Here is a 23314-nt window from a genome sequence, read left to right as displayed (position 1 = left end):
GATTTGTTTCATTTTTTAATGAGGTTGACACAGTAAAAGAACTATCCTCATGACTCCTTGTTTCTTTTTTTAACGAGGTTGACACAAGATAAGAACCGTCCTCGGAGTCCAAATCCATTAGATATAGAAGGTTTCATATTCCACTGTGGCCACTTCCGCCAGATTACTCGGAGGCGGTAGGGCAAAAGTACCCATTAAGGCAGGGTCTTTTAAGAGACCTACTCCGATATTTTGGAGCAAATGATTGCTTCCATGGATCATTGGAATGCTTCCAGTAACTTGAGAACCATTGGGGAGAAATGTTTGTTGGTCGACGATTGTAATTCCTCCTTGAAAGGGAAATGCAATCTTTCTAAAATAGGTCGACACAATAGTTGCCATGGCATATATCCATGGTCATCCCAGTAGGATGTTGTAATCAAGATTCCCATCGATGACTTCAGCATCTATTTCTACTGTTTTGCCCCCTAGTTCAACTTTCAAGTTATTTAGGATACCGTACGGGGTATATGTCCTTCCGTCGAATGCTTTTAATGTTGTCGCAGATCGCGACAAGGTTGGAGATCCTAAAGTTTTCCAGCAACTCATCGACATAATACATGTAGATGCCCCCTCATCAATAATCGTTCGGTGAACAGTTTTGTTGAGGGCTTTCACTTGAACAAGGAAAGCTAATTGAGCTGGTAACTGAGGATCGTACCCTTTGTGGTCAAAGGATACAAGATTGGAATCCATTGGGTCAACCCCACCTATTGCTGATAATAAAGCTTGCTCTTGGGAGAGGCAATTTTGTGGTACCTCAAGTGTCGACATAGCGGACGGCGATTGGGCCAGGTCCTCTATTATATTATAATTCTGTGCTATTTTTGCACGAGGATTAACTGTCGATTTGTGCACTACTCCCTTTGGCGACTTTATCATTTGTTCAGGAATGATGGGTGGCACAACTTTGGTCAAAGTTGTTGTCGAACTACTAGGTTGTTCATTAGTCTTGTTATTCGACACCTGTGGATTCCTGTAATCTTTATTCCTTGCCAAAGCATCATTTTGCTGCTTTGAGATAGACAACATAAGCACTTGGGATCGGGAAGCATTTTGATTAGCAACCAGTTTGGTTCCCGGGCTTGGAAACGGATCAGTCAATACTGCTGAGGTTTTTGAACTCTTAAAGAGTTTCTTAACTTCAGCTATATGTGGACAATCTCTCGTCCAATGATCCTCATCGCATATATGACACCCCGCAGGGGGTTTCCTTTTTCTCCCTTTCTTTTTCTTCTTGCCCCCTGGTTGCTTCAGTTGTTTGCCCTTGTCGGTCGACACGGCATTTACTTCCGAGGCAAGAAGTTCCTCATTTGCATTTTGATCTGAAATCTTACGGGCCTTCTTGGATGTGGCCTTTGTCGATTTCGCGTTTGTCGTGCCAATCACACCATCGCCGACATGAGAGTCATTGTTTGATTTAGGAGGAGGAGGAATTGAGAATTCCGGTCTAGGGGCGTCAGGTATTTTGTCGTAGAGCGTGCCAGACTGAGTATAGACCAAGTCCAGATATTGCGCACGAGCGATAACTTGCTCTTCCGTTACGACTCCCCCCTTTGCCACATCTTCCGTGATGGCAGGAAGTAATGACTTGATAAACCATTCAGCTAATAGCTGATCGGGAACGTACGTTTTTACCATCCTACGACGACGTCGCCACTCATGTATATGATCAGATATGTGAGTGGCCGTTGTCTGTTTGAAGTTGGTAAGAAGTTCGGTTCCCGTTTCGTACCTTATCAGTAACTGAAAATGGGTTAAAAAGGTTGTGGCTAGGGTACTGAAGTTGTCGAATGAAGCTCTAGGCAATTCGATATACCATTTTGTTGCCGAACCAGTTAACGTCCTCTGAAAAAGGCAAAGCCTAATCGAATCATCATTTAGGGTGTTTGATGAACACCACAGATGAAAGGTCATCACATGATTCGACGGATCTTCACCCGGATTTCCATTAAATTTAGGAATATCTGACGGAAGTTTATGCGGAATCGCTGGCCACCAAGGGGCATAAGCAATTGCATCATTCGTAAGCCGGTTTAGATCTGGTAATTCTAGAGTTGCTACAAAGGGAAACTGTTGATTCAGGTTAGGCGAAGCATACCCAGGATAAGATGGAATCGCCTGAGCAGTGGGTCTTTGCATACCAGCATAATGTATTTGATGCTGGCAACTTTGACAAGGTTGATGGGCATAACCATTATAATATGGTTGTTGGTGACCGCTTTGTAAATGCGATTGCCCATTACTTACAAAGACTTGTTGCTCAGGTCCTCGATATGATTGCTGGAATGGGGGTTGATGAGTTTGAACCAGCTCTGGTTGTTGGACCATCTGCTGTTGTCCAATACTGGATGATTGACCAAGATGAGGAGTCATAGTACTTGTTTGAGCCTGAGTCGCTCCAGATAAGGAGGCACTAACTGAAGGTTGTGATTGAGTTGTCGAGACAAGAGGCTGTTGTATGGCAACCTGAGAAACTTGGGGTTGACATACAACAGGTAGCGCTTGTACTTGCGACACAATCACCATACCAGGTATAGTGGCAACATTCGACACAGGGTGGACTGGTTGCATTGAATATGCAACCCTTGGTTGCTGAGGCAGTATTGGTACCCATCCGCTGGATGTAATTCCAGTTTGACCTGAACTTTGTTGTAAACTCCCATATGGTTGTTCTCCGGGGGGGAACAATGAAAAGGCATACTGCCCTCCATATGGTGGCAATCCAGTACTTAAAGGGTAGATTGGCCTTTGAAGACACATTGGATCAATTTGTTGAGTTTCAACATAAGAAATACCAGATGATAATCCGGATGAAGAAATAGGAACTAACCATGTCGTCGAAACAGTCTCTGATTGGACTCCAGCTTGTTGTTGACAATTTGCCGGGACAGATGGTATACCAGTGAACATCATTGGAGTAGCAGCAGGAGGCTCTGCCGCTGCTGTGTCGGATGACACAGTCCTGGATGTCGACAGTTGTTCAGACATATTTAGTCTATCCAAAAGATTTCCTAGCGATTCTACAGGAACTTCCACTGGTGATAGACTAACTTCTGATGTAGAAGGAAATAGAGTGACCCCTACTCCAAAATGTGTTGGAGTATTTGCTTGCGGATCTTCTACAATTTCCTCTATCGCAATCAAACCAGGTGGAAGAGGAAGACCGTCAGGTCCGTAAAATATTTCTGGTGCCGAAGAAGGGGTTGATTCGACAGCGACAGTTGTTTGAGGAGCAAGACTCTCTGAACCGGTCACAGATGGAACTGGTTCAGTAACACAAGTATTTGTTCTCAGACTAGGATCAGTGTCACTGTTCCTCTGTGGCTGTTGAACTTCTTCTGTGGAGGCAGGGTTTCCAGAAATGTTTGGAGTAACCGGAATCTCAGATGTTGTTGGAACACTTGTTCTAACTTTGATAGGAGATTTCGAACCGGTTAAACGAGTTCGCTTTGTCCGTACTGTTTTCGATTCCGGAGACAAAGACGGTTGACTCGTAAGCCTCCGTGAACGACGGGGTTTCAATTGACTTTCTTCCACGATTGCGGATTACTCGATCAACCAAAATACAAAAGGGGAAAGTGTGTTTCTGAATTAAATGAATTTTTAGACGCTTTAGACACAACTTGCTTTTTCACTTTTAAAGAGTCAAGAAAAAGCTAAAGATGACTCTAGTCTCCTTCGATGTTTTAACGAGCCCGAAGTGACAAATGCTCGGATGGACTTTTTCCGTTATAGAGTCTGAAAAAGGCCAAAAGGAACTGCTCTGGAGTTCTAGGCAGAGGGTGTGCCAAACTTTTCGCAAAACCGCATAATACTTTTTAGGGTACGGGCGGTCGATCTTCCTGAATGCTGTGTTCAGTGCATTGCGATCAATAGGGCGACCGACACGGCATCCTAAGGATAAAGGTTTTATTCCTATAGGGGTCTCCCAATATATACGTAACGGTACGTGGGAGCACAATCCGTACTGGCGCTATCGTCCCTCAGGAGGAATCACCCACCTTCAACGAGATCGACAGTCACCAGGCTTTACGACGCCGGAACACGTCTCTAGCCTAGACCTCTATGTTGTGCGTTATGTTGCAAAGCGTTGTTAAGTTCATTCAGTTTATTTTAGGTTGATCTTTTTAGAAGTTTGCCTTTCTGGATCACCACGAGATGTATGGTACAATTCCTAAATGCAGTCTAAAGATGATAAGCAAGCTTTATATCTTTTCAACTTTGAAAATCCTAGCTACAAAGGGAAAAGAAAGACACCATCTTTTCTCAAAGAGCAATCAGCACACTCTAATGCACTTTTCCTAAATCAAGCATGCAAACTATCAAAAATGCAAATGCACAATGCAGGTGTTTGTTTTCCTCTTTCTTAGTATTGATGCCTACAAAGAAAGCTTTTTGTACAACTTTGAATTTGCTTTTAAATGACAAATACAAACAAGTTTACTTTTTTCGAAATCAGAAAGGGTAGAAGAGAATACAACACTTTACGACTTTCGAAATGAACACTTGTTTCGACACTTAAAAGAGACAAACTCAAACCAAAAGCAAAAGCAAATGTATAATCAACTGTAAACAGCCAATGAACTCTCTCCTAAGATCACAATCGACAGATCTGAATCAAGGGCTACAGGATGATTATTTCACTCATGCAAAGGAAAACTGTAAATGATGCCACAAACACATAAAAACACTCACAGTCTTTTTGTACAAAAGGAGGCGGAATTTAAGCAGAGAAAAGGAGTTATCAGACTAGTACCTATGCTGGTTACAGGCTATAAAAATCAGAGATCAAAACAGGGAAAAACAGAGCAGAGAACCCCAGCTGCACAAGGCCAAACTGGTTCAGCGCAACCTCAACACAGAGGTTTTTACATTCAACGCAGGTAGCCTTCACGGGACCTGCGTTGAAATGCAGAACCTCTTCACAGGGGTCGCGCTGAAGGAGAAATGAGAGTTTCTCACTGGGTTCTGGGTCACAGATTGCTGATTAATCAATGGTTTCAGGCCAAATAAAAGCAACAAGCAAGGTACAATCAAAGGGATGCTTTGAGGGAGTACTAAGATCTATCACAAAGGATCATCAAATCATTTGTGAGTCCATTGTTCAGCTCATAGACAAATCCAGTGATTGGATCAAAGCAGCAACTGTCTACTTTGCATCTGAGAAGAGCAGATGCAGTTCGATTGTTGCTGTTGAGTCTATGAAACAAACAATGATAGAGACACAAATAAAATGACTAAACAGATCTCCCCAGTGGAGTCGCCAATTTGTTGTGGGGAAAAATGCCTATGCAGGACGATCCTATCCACCTAAGGTGTGACAGTGCCTTAGCAACAAACAGAGACAGCTATTCTAGTATTCTTCCTTTATGAATTAGAATGAAGAGAGATGGATTGACTAACCGGTGTATTTCGTTTGTCCCTCGATCCAGTTTCTCTTCTCTTGGAGAGTTCCCAGCTACTTGCCTTCTCGCTCGCCCAGCTTCAACAGGTTTCTGCAAGATCACAAGAGAAGAACACTACACAAGACATAGATTCATATTCATAACTAGTTCAGGATTAGAAATAAACTAAACATACTAATGCAATCATACATCAAAGATACACCAGTATATAGGAGAAATCAAGATAGCTTTATTGATGAATAACAAGGTTCAGGAAGAGATACAACCCAGAGGGCTCCAATCCAGCATCTCCTTCCCAGCAAAATGGAATTCCTATCTTCACCTCCCTTCAAAGCATTAAGCACCCAATGATTCTGATCTCAAACCAACAACAATTCTTTGCAATAACAAAATTCCAGCCTCTAGATCTCATGGAGGAGAGATCCATATATAGATGTTTGGAGAGAGGATGAGTCAGCTTGAGATCTGACTAGTGTCCTCTCCCTCTGTCAGTTCTTGATTCCACTTGGAGGTTCTTGCTTCCACTTGGAGATTTGGAACCTCTTACTCATCATAGTCGAATTCCTTGAGGCAAGTGTCATTGAGGAAGATTTTGGAAGCTTCCTGGGTTTTGACACCTTGTGGAATGAACTTGCCACATGTCAACTCTCGCTCAGCGCAGGTAGCCAGTGTTGGCTTTGACATTCAGCGCAGGTAGCCAGTGTTGGCTTTGACATTCAGCGCAGACAGCTAGTGGAGCCACTGAATTGATCCTGAATTGACTTGTTTTTGAGCAGTTTCTGGTGGAGAACTTCTGTGAATTGCTGTGGTTTGTTAGCCTTGTTCCTCTAGGGGTAGGAACAACATGTTTAGGGACTTTGGATCCCTTAGATTATGGACATTTCATGCTCGATGTTGTAAGGCACAAAAATGTCTATAACAGCATGTGTTTATTTGGTTATGATATTTCATTGGCATGGATGATTTCCTGCATTGACAATGGTTTTGCCTAGCCTTTCCATTTCTTGGATAACCATGGTGTTGTGGGTTTTCCCATTTTTTCTAATTGGTGCTCATTCTCCTTATGGTTGTGGGTTGAGTTATTAGTTCCTTAAGCTTTGGTTGGACGAATTCTCTGGAAGTCCTGGAACAAATCGGGTTGAGTTATTATTCCTAGAAGCCTTGATTGGAAAAATGCTCTGGAGTCCTTGGTGGGTTGAGTTACTGGTCCTAGAGCCTTGGTTGGACAAACACTCTGGAACCCTATGGTAGTTCTGGGTTGAGTTAATAGTCCTAGAGCCATTTTTGGGAAAATGCTCTAGAGCCCTGAACAACTTGGGTAGAGACCGATCCATTGATGTTAATGATGTCTGACCATGAGGTGGAATCACTGGTTGACAAGTGAGGTGGTTTGACCTCTGGGAGCCCTTGTTTTGTTTTGCTTGGTTTATTCCATGAGATCCCACATTCATGCTTGGAATATGGCATGAGGGTGATTGGTGGAAAGAGAGATTTTGTTCAGCCCAATCTATGGTCGGGTGGTATGTGGAAGTCCTTGACTTGATTGGATTTTGCCTATGTTAATAAGAGTTATTTCCTCTTGTATTCTATGATTAAATGTACTTATCCTATATATCTTTTTCCCCTTATAATGTCGTTTACACTCTCAAAACGACCTCCAAAGTTTAGAACCCGAAAAACTACCAAGAATATAAAGTTGTGTTAAATTTAATGAAACAAAACTGAAAAGAGTACTGTCAAGTCAAGTTAGGATGATAATAGTGTGATCATGTGCCACTAGGTGTTTGTAGTCATTTATGGACATGTGGACCCCATTTTCCATAATTTCATCTTGGAAATAGGATCTCGCATAGTAACTCCCATTTGGTATCAAAGCTCTTAGGTTCAACACATGGATTGGATGCATGCATGCTTGTTGTATATGTGCTTGTCATGTATGCATGGTATTGGTCATTGTTGTAGTTGTGTCGTGTGTAGGTTGATGATGCTGGTATGTTTGATATGTTGATTTCATTATATATATACATATGTTATGCTAATATGGACTAATTGGTACATACGAGATAGCCTCCCCTAAACTACACTGAGGTACGTGTCATTTTTTTATATTTGGTTATATGACATGGTATGTTTGTAGCAACTTGAGGATCAAATATGAAAAGCAAGAAGATAGACTATAGTTCACATGATTCCCCCTATAGTTCAAATGAGTAGCATGGTGATGAGTACTCCCCTCACATTGCAGACACTTTGAGAAGTTTGAAAGAAGAGAAAAGGAGTTGTAAGGCAAACAATGACAAAATAATTCAGTCACAGGAGAGACTTGCTAGGGCACATGATAAACAAGAATAGTTTAATGCAATTATCCTTCAAAGTTTGTCAAAATTGCAGAGGCAGGGATCGCTTAGGACAAGTCATGGATAGGAGGAAAGGACTAATGGGGCATGTGGCAGCAGGTTTCAATCAGAATACAGGTTTGATAGGGATGATACAATCAAAGATGGTAGGTTCATGGATACACCTGACAGGAGGGATAATGACCATGGGTTCTATTATAGTTCTAGATTAGAGAGACAACATAATCATCATGATCACCATATGTACAGGAGGAATGAGAAGCAGTAATTGCCAAAGGAATTCAAGAAAGAAATGCTTCCTACATTTGATGGAGAAATGAAGAAGTCACAAGATGCAAAATTTTGGTTACTTGGGATGAACAAATTCTTTCAACTGCATGATTACTCGGATAATATGAAAGCTAGGATATCTACTTTTAGTCTTAAAGGAAAAGAAAAAATTTGGTGGGAGGATGTAAAGAATTTTAGAGGTATTCAGGAAGATGAATTGACTTGGAGTGAGTTCGAGAGACTTTTCAGGAAGAAGTATTTATCTGAGAGATACTATTATAACAGGGAAAATGAGTTCTATGATTTGAAGATGGGATCTATGACCGGTGAAGAGTATATTAGCAGGTTCTTAGAGTTGTTGAGGTATGTGCCTTATCTGAAGGAGGAGAAAGAAAATATTCATAGATTCATCAGTGGGTTTCCAGTAGTATTCAAAGACATGATCAACTTTAATGAGCCTAGATCGGTTTAGGAAGCCATCAGAAAATTGAAGCATTGTTATGAGTAATCAAAGCATAGGTATGAATCTAAATAGGATTGGAAAGGTAATGACAACACTAAAGGAAAATGGGATAAGAAGATGGGCATACTACATGACACATGTAATAAAGAGAATGAAGTGTCGAACGAGAAGTTCAATTCAATTGATAGAGGACATGGATTTCAATTTGAGGAGCTAAACAAGGGTGATGGAAGGAAGCCTTTATAGTTTTGGACTTATGGCAAGGACCATCACAGGAGATATTTCCCACATCATCAGGGTGGTAGACCGCATATCTACAGTGCTCAAGTGGCACAAACAGTTGGGGATGTTGGGCAGAGTGTTCCTTGGATCTATGGGGCATTGGATAACAGGCAGGAATATCACCAAACATCCATTATCGAGATGGATGTTAAGATTTTTGACCACATTATTTCTATTTTGATTGACCCTGGATATAATTATAGTTGTGTTAATCCTGACTTAGTGGATAAGCATGCTTTGAATAAACTAGTGCATGTAGAGTCTTGGTTAGTACTATTGGATATAGGTCTTGAGAAGAGAGTTCATCATTGGGTAAGAGCTTGTGCATTTGAGTTGAATGATATGTTTGCATCAACGCATTTAAATGTGCTTCTGAGGGGATCTTGAAGTACGTTGTTGGGTATGGATTGGTTATATCTTCATAGGACTAAGGTGGATTGTTATGAAAAGGAAATTGAGTGCTTGGATGCCAATGGAGCACATAGAATCTTGCAGGGTAAGAAGAAGGATACATCAGTTAGAATGTTCACAACTATGCAGGCATAACATAGTCGTGGGAAAGGGTGTGTATTATTTGTAGTTCATATTTCTAGTGATAAAGGATGTTGAGGGTGATAAGGCCTTAATGAAGTATCCAATTTTACATCAGTTTCAAGATGTTCTTCCAACATAGATTTTAGAGCTTTTGTCTCACATGGAAGTTGACTTTTCTATTGAGTTGGTACCAAGAGCAACACCAGCACAAAATGCATCATACATGATGAGCACTCCAGAGTTAGTGGAATTGATGTTGTAGTTGAAGGAAATTCTTGACAAGGGATATATTAGACCAAGTATGTCATCTTAGGGTGCACCAATATTGTTTGTGAAGAAGAAGGATCTTACTCCCAGGTTATGTATTGATTACATGCAGCTGAACAAGGTGTTGATTAAGAACATGTATATGTTGTTGAGGATTGGTGATTTGTTTGACCAATTGAAGGGAGCATCAATTTTCTTGAAGATTGATCCGAGATCAGGATATCATCAGGTGCACATCAAAGAAGAGAACATTTACAAGATTACTTTCTAGACCAGGTATGGGCATTATGAGTTTGTTGTATTTCCTTTTTGTTTGACTAATGCTCCAACTACTTTCATGTGCTTGATGAATAGTGTGTTTCATCCTTATTGATGAGTCCCATTAATAGGAACATTTTGAATATTAATATGCCATCCTCCAGCCTTAAAACTATCCTTTTCTAGCATTAATTCACATTTTTTGTTATATTATGCTTAGTAAGAGGAGAAAAAGGTGTTTGTCATAGTATGTGGCTTAATGTTGTCTAATTGTAGGAAAATGAAGCATTTTTTAGGCTATTACTATGCAAGAGCTCAATGGAGACACCTAGGAGAGAATCTAGGGGGTTTTTCAACCTCCTTAACTCCCTAAACTTGGCTTAGGATCACCATATCATCTCTCACCATTTCGAGTTCATAGGCACCCGAGTGACTCCTAATCCAAGTGAAGATCAAGGAGGAAAAAATCCACCATTTTCGAGATCAAGGAGGGAAACATTCCTATTTTCAAGGGAGCTGCTTCCACTTCCCTTTTGTATAAATAAAATAGAGGAAGATCTCGTTAAGATTTGAAGTTTTTGTTCAGTTAGGTGTAGCTATTGAGCTCCAAGAATTGACATTGTTATTTCTAACTTTTATGTGATGTATTAGGCCTACACCTTTGGATAATGAGAAGTTGGATTTTAAGCTGCATCTGAGTTAGTTTCAGAGGGATGAAACCCTTGGGTTTGGGCCCAACCCAAAGGCTTTGGCCCCTCTTCTTGTACTTATGTTTCTTCTTAATTCCAAGGAGTTCATAATTTCTTGCATTTCAGTAGAAGTTAACCTCTAAAATCCTGTGGTTGCAGCCTCTACATCACCTCTCTTGTGGGAGAATGAGTGGAAGGTCTCACAACCACAACCCAAAAATATTGTGTTTATGATTTCTTGGAAATATATTAGTGTTGGTTTTCCTATTTTACATTTTCTTTCTATAGTTTAGAAGTTAGTTCAATGATTAGATCAGTGGTTGTATGAATTAGATGTCATTTAAATTCAACTCATCTTTTCCATCATAAGTTATTTCATTTTGTAAATGATAAATGGATGCATGCATGTGATTTATTGCATATATGATTGATCTACAAGGAAGGGAACCTTCATCACTTCCATCCTAAGCTCTTTCACCTTCTCCTTCCACCTCCAAGCTTTGTCCCAAGAAAACCTTGTTTTATAAGCTATTTTGTCTAGGTCACCAAGAGCACTCATCCTAGTGCAAGACATGCCTCCAAGAGGTCCTGATCTTGGCTAGGGGCTCAAATCAAACTCCTTCCATTTTCTTAAACTACTATTCACCTCCCCTTATCCCGAAGCCAGAGTATTCATCTTCAAAAACCACTCGGATGCTCTCTTGTAGCATTACAAGCCTGCCTATAGCATTACAAACCCCCTGTAGGATTTGCCTGTAGAAAACTTGTAGCAGCATTTTTCTTCATCAGTTTCGACCCACACTACAACTTTGACTTAGCATAGATGCATCATGACCTCCAGTTATGATAATATGATCAAGAAAATCTCCAAGGCCACTCCAAACCTTCCTTGTCTGCAATACAAAAACAAAGTAGAGTTAATTTCTTTATCATGGAAGTAGGCTATTGATTTATGAGAAAGTATGAAATAGGTATATGGTACCTATGATTTTTATTGGTAGTTTGATGAGTTATGCAAGATAGATTAGTTTCTTTTATACAAGTAGATGAGGTAATTTGATGAATCCTACAAGATAACTTCATTTTTGTAAGTAGGTTAGCCTTTATCTTTTCATGAATTGAGTACTTAGGGTTTTACAAGTTGGGTCAATGGAATTTCTATTTTCACACTTAGAATAAATTTCCAATTCACCCTTTTATCAAGCTTTCATTCTAATTTAGTAGAAGGAAGGGCCTTTGATCACTTTTTGATCTGATGTCATAATTTAGTGTGGCCTGAGTAGAATCCTATATGTTGTGCATATAAAATTGTCTCCTCGAAATTTATGTGAACTCCAAGTTGATAATTTGAGTTGAGGATTCCTTAGGAGTTTCAACATTCTTGGTGCAATACCAGGGCTCACGACTTTTTGGCGCCGTTGTCTGGGAGGTGTCTAGGTAGATGTTGTTTCTACTTAAGAATTGTTTTCTATTTTTCATATAATTTTTGAAGAAGTAACATAAAAGAAAAAGAGAAAAAAAATTCTTTCATGCCTCGTAGGAGTAGAGATACTCAAGGAAAATTCTTACCAAAAACCCCCACACCCTCAAGCAGTCAACCTTCACTCTTCTTCGATGACAGTCAACTTCCCTCTCTAACAACAAGGGAGTTAGAAGACCCTCTAGGTGAGCAACATGAAATTTTTGAAGAACCTATTGGGGAAGAAGAAGAACCCACTTCACCTACCCAAATTATGGCTAAACACAGGGACAATGAGTTTTCCCTTTTAGAGAGACCAATTGAGAGGATAGAATGAAGAATATAAGCCCTAATTCCCTTCCACACTTCCATGTCTTAACCTCTTAGGATCACGATACCTTCATGTTTGAATTTTTTGTTGTCTATAGGACCTTAGACTATGCCTCTAATGAGAAGAAGTTGAAGTTATTCCCCTCTATCCTTAAGGATGCAACTTTACACAGGTTTATGGGTCTGCCTGGGGGTAGCATCGCTACGTGGGCTCAAATGCAACAAGCCTTAAATAAAAACTACACTGTAGGTCCAAAGAAACCAAGGAAGAAATATTTAGGATGAATCTTGGACCTGATGAATCCCTAGAATACTATGAGGAGAGTTTTCAATTCAGTTATAAGAGGGCCAGTTGCACCCTTGATCTTGAATCACTCAAACTAGTTCTTCTCCAAGGGATCAGAGAAGACATGTTGGAGACCCTCAACATGCTATCTGGGGGAGATATCTATCATTTATCCTATGATGACATTAAAATTATGTTCAAGAATTACTCTAGGGCTGCTAGAAAGAAGGGTAGGGATAGTCAAGGCTTGGTTAGTTCCTCTCCCTCCACAACTTCCATTAAGAATGAGATAGGAAACATGTTGGAGGATTTCAAGAGTGAAATTATGCTTACATTTGCACTGCAAATGGATACCATGCAAATCAAAATAAAACAGGAGGAATCAAAAAGGGAACTAGCTATTTTCTGCCCAAGATGCACCAAAAATACCTCACCAATCAAAGAATGCCTCAAGAACGTAGGCCATATCAACAAGGCATGCAAGGTGCACACTAATCTTATTATAATCCAAATTAGAATACACCCTTGCGACCTTGGTACTCTTCCACTCACCTATCCTGGTCCACAACCCCTTCTTGGCCTTATGCTCCTCCATATCCTCCTCAACTTGTCAAGCATCCTTTTTAGCCATATCCACTCGAATCTTCTTAATGAGGAAAACCATCACAAGGGTGGAGGCCTCAAGTTAACCAACCTCCTACTTTTCTACCTCCACCCTAACCTCAACCATAGATCACTCATCCTACTCCACCAAAGCAACCTCAAATGCCTTCTCAACCAAATCCAAACTCGAACAACAAGCAAGCCCAATAGGTCTATAGTGGAGAGACATATTACCCTGCTTATGTTGTGGAAATCCAAGAGATCAACCTTCAGTCTTGGAAAGTGTTTCTGTATAACCACCCACCTTCTCCACCTAAATATCTTGAAGGAGAGAAGGAAGAGAGAATTCCTCAATTAAATCTACCTCCTTTTCTTGAAAGGCTGATGCACCCTAGCCAACACACCCTAGAAGAGGTTGAAGTTTTGGGAGAACTGAAGAATTTGTGTGTTAAAATACTGCTTATCTAAGCTATTAAAGATGTTCCCATCTATAATAAGCTCATCAAGGAGAAATGTTTCAAACATCCTGGGAGAAGAAAAAGAGACACCCCCACCATAAATGTTGTTGGAAAATTATATTATTTGATGCTTGAGAGGGTGATCTTCCTGAAATATCTAGACCCTGGAAGCCTTGTAGTAGATGTGCACATTGATGGCATTATAGTCCCTAACACCTTGATTGACCTTGGGGATGCATCAATGTGATGACTAAGGAAACTATGCTAAAGCTAAACCTCCAAGGATCTTTAATAAATACCACGATAGTGCTGCAGCTTACAGACAGATCCACAGTAGCTCTTGAGGGAGTTGTTGAAGATGTTATGGTATCCATTGACTCTTGGGAGTATCCTACTGATTTCCTGGTTCTCCAGCCCAAAACTAAGTTTAATGGTTATCCTCTCATCTTAGGAAGGCCGTGGTTAGCCACTGCTGATGCTTACATTAGTTGTAAGGATGAGAACATGACCATTAAGAATGGACATCTGTCTAAACAATTGGTATTGTATCCTCCTACTCAACCTTCCATTGAGCATGAATTACCCTTGTGGCTATAATAGGAGGAAGAAGATGAACTATATCACACCACCCCCACCCAATATGCACTTTGAGAATAATTACAGGAGGGGGTCAACCAGATGAAGATGATCTCATTGACCACATCCTTCAAAATCAACCTCCCACTCCCATACCCATTGATGAGTTGATGAAAGGATCTGAGAGTAATCCTTGGGATGAATTATGCCCTATTGAATCAAGTCCAAACCATGTCAAGATTGTAGAGTTTGGCCCATCCAAAACCTTAAATATCAACCCTTCTCTCTCGACCAAACATGAAGAACAATTGTGTAAAGTGCTGAGGCAACACTTGGATGCTTTTGCTTGGGACTATAAGGAAATGAAAGGTGTGCATCCCTTAGTCTGTACCCACCATATTTACATCAAGGAGGGATGCAAGCCTATGCGCCAACCCTAGAGGAGGATGAACCCAACCCTTAAGGATATTGTGAAGGAAGAACTGCAAAAACTATTGGATGCAAGGTTCATATACCCTATTTCAGATAGTGAGTGGGTGTCACCTCTTGTGTTAGTTCCAAAAATAACAGGAAGTGGAGGATTTGTGTGGATTACAGGGAGCTCAACAAGGCCACAAATAAGGACCATTTTCCCTTTCCCTTAATTGACCAAGTCCTAGATGACCTTGTAGGGAAGAAATTCTTCTCCCTCCTAGATGGATTTAGTGGATACAATCAAATCCATATTAGCCTTGAATACCAAGACAAGACCACATTCACATGTCCTTGGGGTACCTTTTCTTATAGAGTCCTTCCATTTGGTTTGTGCAATTCCCCTGCTACTTTCCAGAGGGCAGTTTTGAGTATTTTTGTTGAATTGGTTCATGATTATGTGGAAATCTACATGGATGATTTCACTCGTTATGGATGTGAGTTCCACGAAGCTCTCTCCAATCTATGAAACGTTTTGAAAAAATGCATTGAAATGAATATCTCTCTAAGCCCTGAGAAATGTGAGTTCTTGATGAATGAGGGGACTATCCTTGGCCACTCCATCTCCAAGGAAGGGATACAAGTGGACCCAAACAAAAGTGCTATCATCAAAAGGGTCCCTACCCCTCAGAAGCAAATGGATGTCAAGAGATTCTTTGGACTAGTAGGGTATTATAGGAGATTCATCCAAGACTTTACTAAAGTGGCTTCACCTTTGTTTGGTTTACTAGCCAAAGTTGTAGATTTTTGTTGGACCAACAATTGTCAAGATGCCCTTGAAGTGTTGAGAGAAAAGTTGATTATTGCACCCATCCTAAGAGGTCCCAACTGGGAATTTCCTTTCCATATCCATCTTGATTCATCAGAAAAATTTGTGGGGGGAGACTTGGGTCAAGTAGAGGATAATTTTACTTATGCCATTTACTTCATTAGTAATAATTTGTCTAAAACTGAGCTTAATTACACTTTCACTGAAAAAGAGCTCTTAGTTGTAGTAAATTCTTTAAACAAATTTAGGAACTATATCACTAAGTACCAAACTTTTTTTCATACTGATCATGTAACTACTAAATATTTGATGACTAAGCCCGATGTTAATGATAGGATAATTAGGTGGTTGTTATTTCTACAATAGTTTGATTTGACTATCATTGACAAACTAGGAAAAAAAATGTGGTTGCAGATTTTTTATCCAGTTTACCCTTGCATGTAGGTAATGAAGATATGGTGGATGATAAACTACCATATGAGCACCTATTTTCTATCTCGGTTCTTTCTCCCTAGTTTTCTGACATAGAAAACTACTTGGTTACTGGGAGGTTCCCTCCTAATCTATCACCCAGGGAGAAAAGCAAGATTGTAAGGAAAATCTCTCCTTTCACTTGGATTGGGGGCAATATTTTTAGATTGGGACCAGATCAAATCTTGAGGAGATGTGTAAGAGAGGAGGAGGTATTTGACATCCTCTTAGCATGTCATGATGGTCCTTGTGGAGGTCATTTTTCTACAAAAAGGACAACCTTTAAAGTTTTACAAGCTAGTTACTATTGGCCCACCTTACATCAAGATGCAAGGAGATATACCACTAGATGTGATCAGTGCCAAAGAATGGGAAAACCCACACCCAGGGATGAAATTCCCCTACAACCTCAAGTGGCCTTAGAGCCATTTGACAAGTGGGCATGGATTTCATTGGGCCAATTGATCCACCATCAGGGAAGAAAAAGTACATCATTGTGTGCACTAATTACTTGACAAAGTGGGTTGAGACAAAGGCAGTCAAAGCAACAATTGAGTAGAAAGTGGAAAATTTTTAAGAGAGAACATCTTCTATAAGTTTGGGTATCCAAGAGAGGTAGTCGCTAATCAAAGGGCATAGTTCACACCCAACTTGATTGAGGATCTCATGAGGCAACACCATATCAAGCACAAGACATCTACTTCCTATCATCCTCAAGAAAATGGGAAAGTAGAGGTCACAAATAGAGCACTGGAGAGTATCCTACCCAAAGTTGTTAGAAACATAAGGAAATATTGGGCAGAGAGACTAGTAGAGGTCACTTGGGCATACAATACCAATTGGAAAACCACCACTGGATTCACTCCATATGATTTTGTTTATGGGAAGAAAACTCTGCTTTCTATTGAGTTTGAATATAACACTATGAGAATGACAGATCATTTGGACTTAAATGTCACCACAACACAACAAGAAAGGTTACTCCAACTAGATGGAGTAGCCTTTCTTACACATTGAAGTCATATAGCTGCAAATGAAGGTTTAGCATACAAGCATATCAAGGAAAATAATTTTCAATGCAAGCTCTCTTACACATTGAAGTCATATAGCTGCAAAGGAAGGTTTGGCATAACAAGCATATCAAGGAAAAGAATTTTCAAGAAGGGGATTGGGCCCAATTATATGATTCTAAGTTCAAATATTTTAAAGGGAATCTAATCACAAGATGGTTGGGCCCACACCTAGTGGAAAAGTGTCATGAAAATGGATCTGTCCATATAAGAACCATTGATGAGGAAGGAATCCCCTTGCTTGTAAATGGTTACAGGTTGAAGTTATATAGAAGAACTCTATCCAAGGAGGAATTTATCAGTTCAGTCAGCAAGGAATTGAATGTGATTGGGTGTGTCATAACTTCCAGTCCATAACACCCATAGAAATTTAGAAAAAAAAAAAAAAGAGAAAAGAAAAATAAGAGGCTTGGATGAAAACCTCTATGAGGCATTTGAGGCCAACTCCTGGCTTGAAAACCTCTCCAAGGCATCCTAGGAGGAAAAAACAAAGAGAGAAAAATAATAATAAAGATCCCTAGGTGAAAAACTCTCTTGAGGAACCTAGGGCAAGCATGCAAGTTGAAAACCTTCTCTGAGGCAGCCTGTGTGTCTCAAGAAAAGGAAAAAGAAAAAGAAAAAAAAGAGAGAAAAAGAAAGGAGATTATATCCTATTTGCTAACCTTTCTTTTGTTTTGCAGAGTTATACACAGTGGCATATTTCATGGTTACAGGCCAAGACCTACATGATGCCATCCATTCCTCTCCATTTGCATTACTATCTCTCTCCACCATCCCATCATCAAGAAATATGAAATTCACCTCCTCTTTGTGTTGCTACAAGAAGGTCCTATAATGCTATAGGAGGAGCCTGTGGAGCTACAGAAGTGAGATCCAAGGAGGAAATGATCTAAAATACCATCTTGAATCTGAGAAATGGTAAAGAGGGTCCTCCTATGACATTTCCACCACTCATCCATCATCCATCCACTCATTTCACCAAAATTTTGCTCAAACTTCTCCATTCTATCTTACCTTAAAAAAACACAAAAGCTATCATTTTCTATCTCTACAGTGCCTACACTACTCCTCCATAATTCTAACACTATCCTCATCACTCATCATCATCTCCCTCATCTACCTCATGCCAACTAAAGACTTAAAGGGGAGAACAAGAGACTGCTAGAGGAAGAAACTCCTCTTGTAACAACTTGTACAACCACACAACAAACACTGATATTTTTTTTCAATACTATAAGGGATGACGAATCTTGGTTTACAGGAATGAAGAGACACCTCATTCTCAAGGAGGCTTTCCATCAGCAGTAGTAGCTTCGATATTAGAAGAAGCCCCTACAAACACATAAAACTAGCAACAGTCAAGGCAACATAAAAATGAAGACATGCATAGGAAATAAGTCAAAGAGGCAAACTCCCTTATTCATATCGATGTATGGTCCAGCTCTAGCATGCAAGCTTCTACAACAGGTCGATCCACAGGTAGGCTTAGGTATGGAAACCCTAACGTCCTCCCACTGCATAAAAATGGAAAAAATGTGTTTTAAGAGAGAAAAGGTGTTTTAATACGCTGGAGGTGGCAGTGAACATGGCCACCGTTGACTAGTCAACTCAAGGGTGAGTTAAGTTACCCATGCAACATGGAAATTTCAACTCAAAAGAAACTGGTGTCCTGGAAGAGTGGGGTGATAATAAATAGGGGGGAGAGATGATTACAATTAGTGGGGAAAACGGTCCAAAAGAAGAAACTCATGTTAATTCCAAGTCACCAAAGTGCTCCAATATTTTAACCAAAAATGGATATTATGTGTTGGATCGACTCCATTTACACCATCACTGATTCCAAAAACCGGTGGAGGAAGGACGAGCTAATGCATCAAGTAGCTAGAGTTCCACCAAGGAGTTTCAAACCCTACTTGCAATTTCTATAGGAGGGCCAAGAGGAGCTACAAGAGGAATTGAGAGGAGAAAAATGAGTCATAGTGGCTCGATATTGTCTCAAAAACTTCATGCACACCCATAATTGTGCTGATAAGAAGTAAGTGATACCCTCCTTCTTTGTTTCTACACCTAATTTCATGAACAGTCTGCTTGAAATTAAGAGCATATAACAATCAATTGATCAGTAGGGGATCCTTTTGGAGGTTGTTGTGGTTAAGATAAAATAAATAGCTTGGTGAATATAAATTTGAGCACCCTTATTCCTCACTATCACCAAGCATTGTGCCATTATTTCACCATTGTTTATGCCACTATTTCACCACTGAGACTACTTGAATTTTTGAAATTCCACACCTACATAGCATCAAGGAGTAATAGAGAATAAATGGGGGGAGGATTTAACAAAAGGGAACCCTTAGACACTAAGAGAATTCACCAACACTCTCATGTAGTTGACATCTTCAGAAACCACCAGTGGTTGGGCTTCTTTGAGCTACTAAAGGGTATGATGATTACCTCTCCCATGAATTTTCCACAACATTATACTCTCAAGGGGAAGACAATTCCACAACTGTTGTCAGAGGGTTGGCCATTTCTCTCAGTCCAAAAACTATCAGCAGAGTAACCACCTTGCCTCTAGGAATGAGATGGAGCAAAGAAGACAAGCAAGTAAGTGTCACAGCTAGGAAAAACTTCTTCCTTTCAAAAGAGAAGCCTGTAGAAGACAAGAATGGAGTGAGGAGATAAATTCTGCCTTACCCTTGGGATGAGGTAGCCTACCATATCCTTAAATACATATATTGTGAAGGGAGATTAAGTGTAGTTTATGCCTACCACTTTAGGTTTCTCCAAGAGCTAAGATTCAAGGCATATGTAATCCTTTATCAAATACTCAGTGTCCCTAATTTTCTTCTACATTCAATCATGGAGATGAGTTAGAAGGTAAGGGAAGGAAAACATCAACATTTAGCTCACCATGGCCTCATCAAATTGATAGTGGTAGATGCTTTGAACCATTTGAGAATCCCTGTCCTATGGAACAAATTTGTAGACATGGATAGGGAGACTTTCATAGAAACACAAGCCCTCACACTAGGAGAAACCCCAACCTATAGTGTTGGAGGAAGAGAGGAAAAAACAGAGGAATAAGAAGGGGAAAAGACAGAAGAGGAAGAGGCAATAAGATTAGAAGAAGAAGAAAGGAAGACAAAGAGGAAGATGCAACAAGAACTGGAGAAGAAGAAACAAAAGCAAAAGAAAAAGAGGCAACAGAGACAGAGGAAGGAGAAACATAGATGGAAGGAGAAGAGGAGGATAAGAAAGGATAATAAAGAATAAGCCCTTAGAATACTTCTCCATCCCAAGGAACAAAATACACTGAACATGAAGTGGCTACAACCTTAGCTACATTGGGCACTCCTGTCAAGCCAAAAAGGAAGCAATCAAGGCCAAGTCAAATTTATTTTAGAACCATGAAGAGCACTAGAATTATACAAGGAAGGCCATAAACTCCTACAAGTGTGCCTATAATTATTGATGAATCACCAAGAAAATAGGAATAAATAGGACCTAGTGAGGGAAAAATTGAGGAGGTCACTCCTCCTAGAACCAAAAACAAGTCACCCATAGCACCTATGAGTAGGCCTACGACTAGGTATGTCACCTTCAAGAAGCCAAGGACACAATATGCATTTGAGGAAGAGGAAAAATAGAAGCTACAGGAGAGATAGGGTTTGCTATAGGAGGGGCATAGTTTTCTACTGGCAGAACAGGGGAAGCTACAAGAACCCAACAAAGATTCATAAGAAGTATCCACCACCTCAAAAACTATTGCAAAATACCTACAAGAGCTCCAAGAACCTAGCCAACAACCTAGCTTGACTCCTACTATACATTCATTGAAGGAGGGAGGATTTTCCCTAAAACATTTGCAATCCTACTCCTTTATGAGCTAGAGATAGAAAGAGGTAGAACCCACAGTTGGATGTGAATTGCTAAATCTAAGAAGGCATACATTATGTATGCCTCATGGCAAAAAAGGTCATTGAAATGAGAAAAGAATTAAGTGAGCTGAGAATGAGAGAGTCTATAATGAAGGAGCAGATACAAGCAGAGAATATGAGGTTGAGAGAGATGCTGCAAGAGAAAGAAACACAACTTGCCACCATGGAAAGTCTCTCCATGGAAGCATTGCAATGTAGACAACCATCAAAGTATGATGCCCTCTTTCTCAAAGAACAGTGGCTGCAATTCCAAATCAAAACCTTTTCACAACATGGATCTATGCCCTTTTAGGATTACAAACAGTTCATTGAATTTTGTAGCCAAGATAACATGGAAGACAAAGAAAAATTGGTTGAGTTTTACATGCACAACCTCACTTTGAAAAATATGAATTTTTGGGACCCTAATGCAAGATTGGGAGATATGCAGCTGATGGCCTTAGCATCCTAGATGACTCATGAGGAGACAAGAGTTGAGGAAGTGAAAAGGGTAATGACAAAGGAAGAAAAGGAACCATTAGGGTAGAGCTAATGAGCCCAAGGGATGTCATTAGCAATCATGGTCTCATCTCTAATGATGTTGCTTTAGCACCCAAATACCTTGCTACCCAGGAGCAAGCCATTCTACACTTTGAAGACACATTCAGGTTGTTGGGAACATAAAGTCTGCAAGCTTTCTAGAGGAGATGGCATGCCTTACCCCACAGTCTACAGATTAGATAATATCACTCTCGTGAAAGGCTAAGGAATTCCTTGGAGATAACACCATTATACAAGAGGAACATGCAGAGGATGAAGCTCATGTGAATAGGACTCAAGTTCAGTCCACCCTTGCTGCTAGGCTTACAAGAAGGAAGAAATGAAGCATGAGAGTAGAAGGAATGGACATAAATAGAGAAGAATGCATGATTTTACCACCAAGAGGGAAAATCATCTGAGAAGCCTTGGGGTATCAGGGAGGCCACCAAGGCCATGAAAGAGTTGCACATGGATGACTGAGTTTCTTATAGGATGAGCAACACTTTCAGTAGGGGGTGATGACGAGTTCCATCAATAGGTACATTTTGAATATCAATATTCCATCCTCCATCCTTAAAATTATACTTCTCTTGCATTAATTCACATTTCTTGTTATATTATGCTTAATAAGAGGAGTAAAAGGTGTTTGTGATAGTATGTGGCTTAATGTGGTCTAGTTGTAGGAAAATGAAGCATTTTTTAGGCTACTACTATGCGGGGGATCAATGGAGACAACTAGGAGAGAATATAGGGGGTTTGTCCACCTCCTTAACTCCCTAAACTCGACTTGGGATCACCATATCCTTTCTCACCATTTCGATTTCATTGGTAGTCGAGTGACTCTTAGTCCAAGTGAAGACCAGGGAGGACAAGATCCACCATTTCGAGATCAAGGAGGGAACCATTCATATTTTCAAGGGAGTTGCTTCAAATTCCATTTTGTATTAATAAACTAGCGGAATAGCTCATTAAGATTTGAAGTTTTTGTTAAGATAGGTGTAGCTATTGAGCTCCAAGCATTGCCATTGCTATTTTCAACTTTTATGTGATGTATTAGACCTACAACTTTTGATAATGAGAATTTGGATTTTAAGCTACATCTGAGTTAGTTTCAGAGGGTTGAGACCCTTGGGTTTGGGCCCAACCCACAAACTTTGGACCCTCTTCTTGTACTTATGTTTCTTCTTGATTCCAAGAAATTCATAGTTTCTTGCATTTCAATAGAAGTTAACCTCTAAAATCCTGTGGTTACAACCTCTACATCACCTCTCTTGTGGGAGAATGAGTGGAAGGTCTCACAACAACCCAAAAAGATTGTGTTTATGATTTCTTGAAAAGATATTAGTGTTGGTTGTCTCATTTTACATTTTATTTCTGTAGTTTAGAAGTTAGTTCAGTGATTAGATCAATGGTTTGCATGAATTAGATGTCATTTAAATTCAACTCATCTTTTCCATCATAAGTTATTTCATTTTGTAAATGATAAATGGATGCATGCATGTGATTGATTGCATAGCTAATTGATTTGCAGGGAAGGGAACCTTATTCACTTCCATCCTGAGCTCTTTCACCTTCTCCTTCACCTTCATGCTCTGTCCCAAGAAAACCATGTTTTATAAGCTATTCTATCTAGGTCACTGAGAGCAATCATCCTAGTGAAAGACATGCCTCTAAGAGATCTTGAGCTTGGATAGGGGCTCAAACCAACCTCCTTCCATTTGTTTCAACTACTTTTCACTCCCCCATACTCTCAAGCCAACATATTCACCTTCACAAACCACTCGGATACCCTCC

This window comes from Pinus tabuliformis, chromosome 1_1 (assembly GCF_031772625.1).
Source record: "Pinus tabuliformis cultivar Carrire ecotype Pingquan chromosome 1_1, CPIR1, whole genome shotgun sequence".
Lineage (NCBI taxonomy): Eukaryota > Viridiplantae > Streptophyta > Pinopsida > Pinales > Pinaceae > Pinus > Pinus tabuliformis.
The sequence above is the reverse complement of the archived record's forward strand: the minus strand, read 5'-3'. Positions refer to the sequence as shown.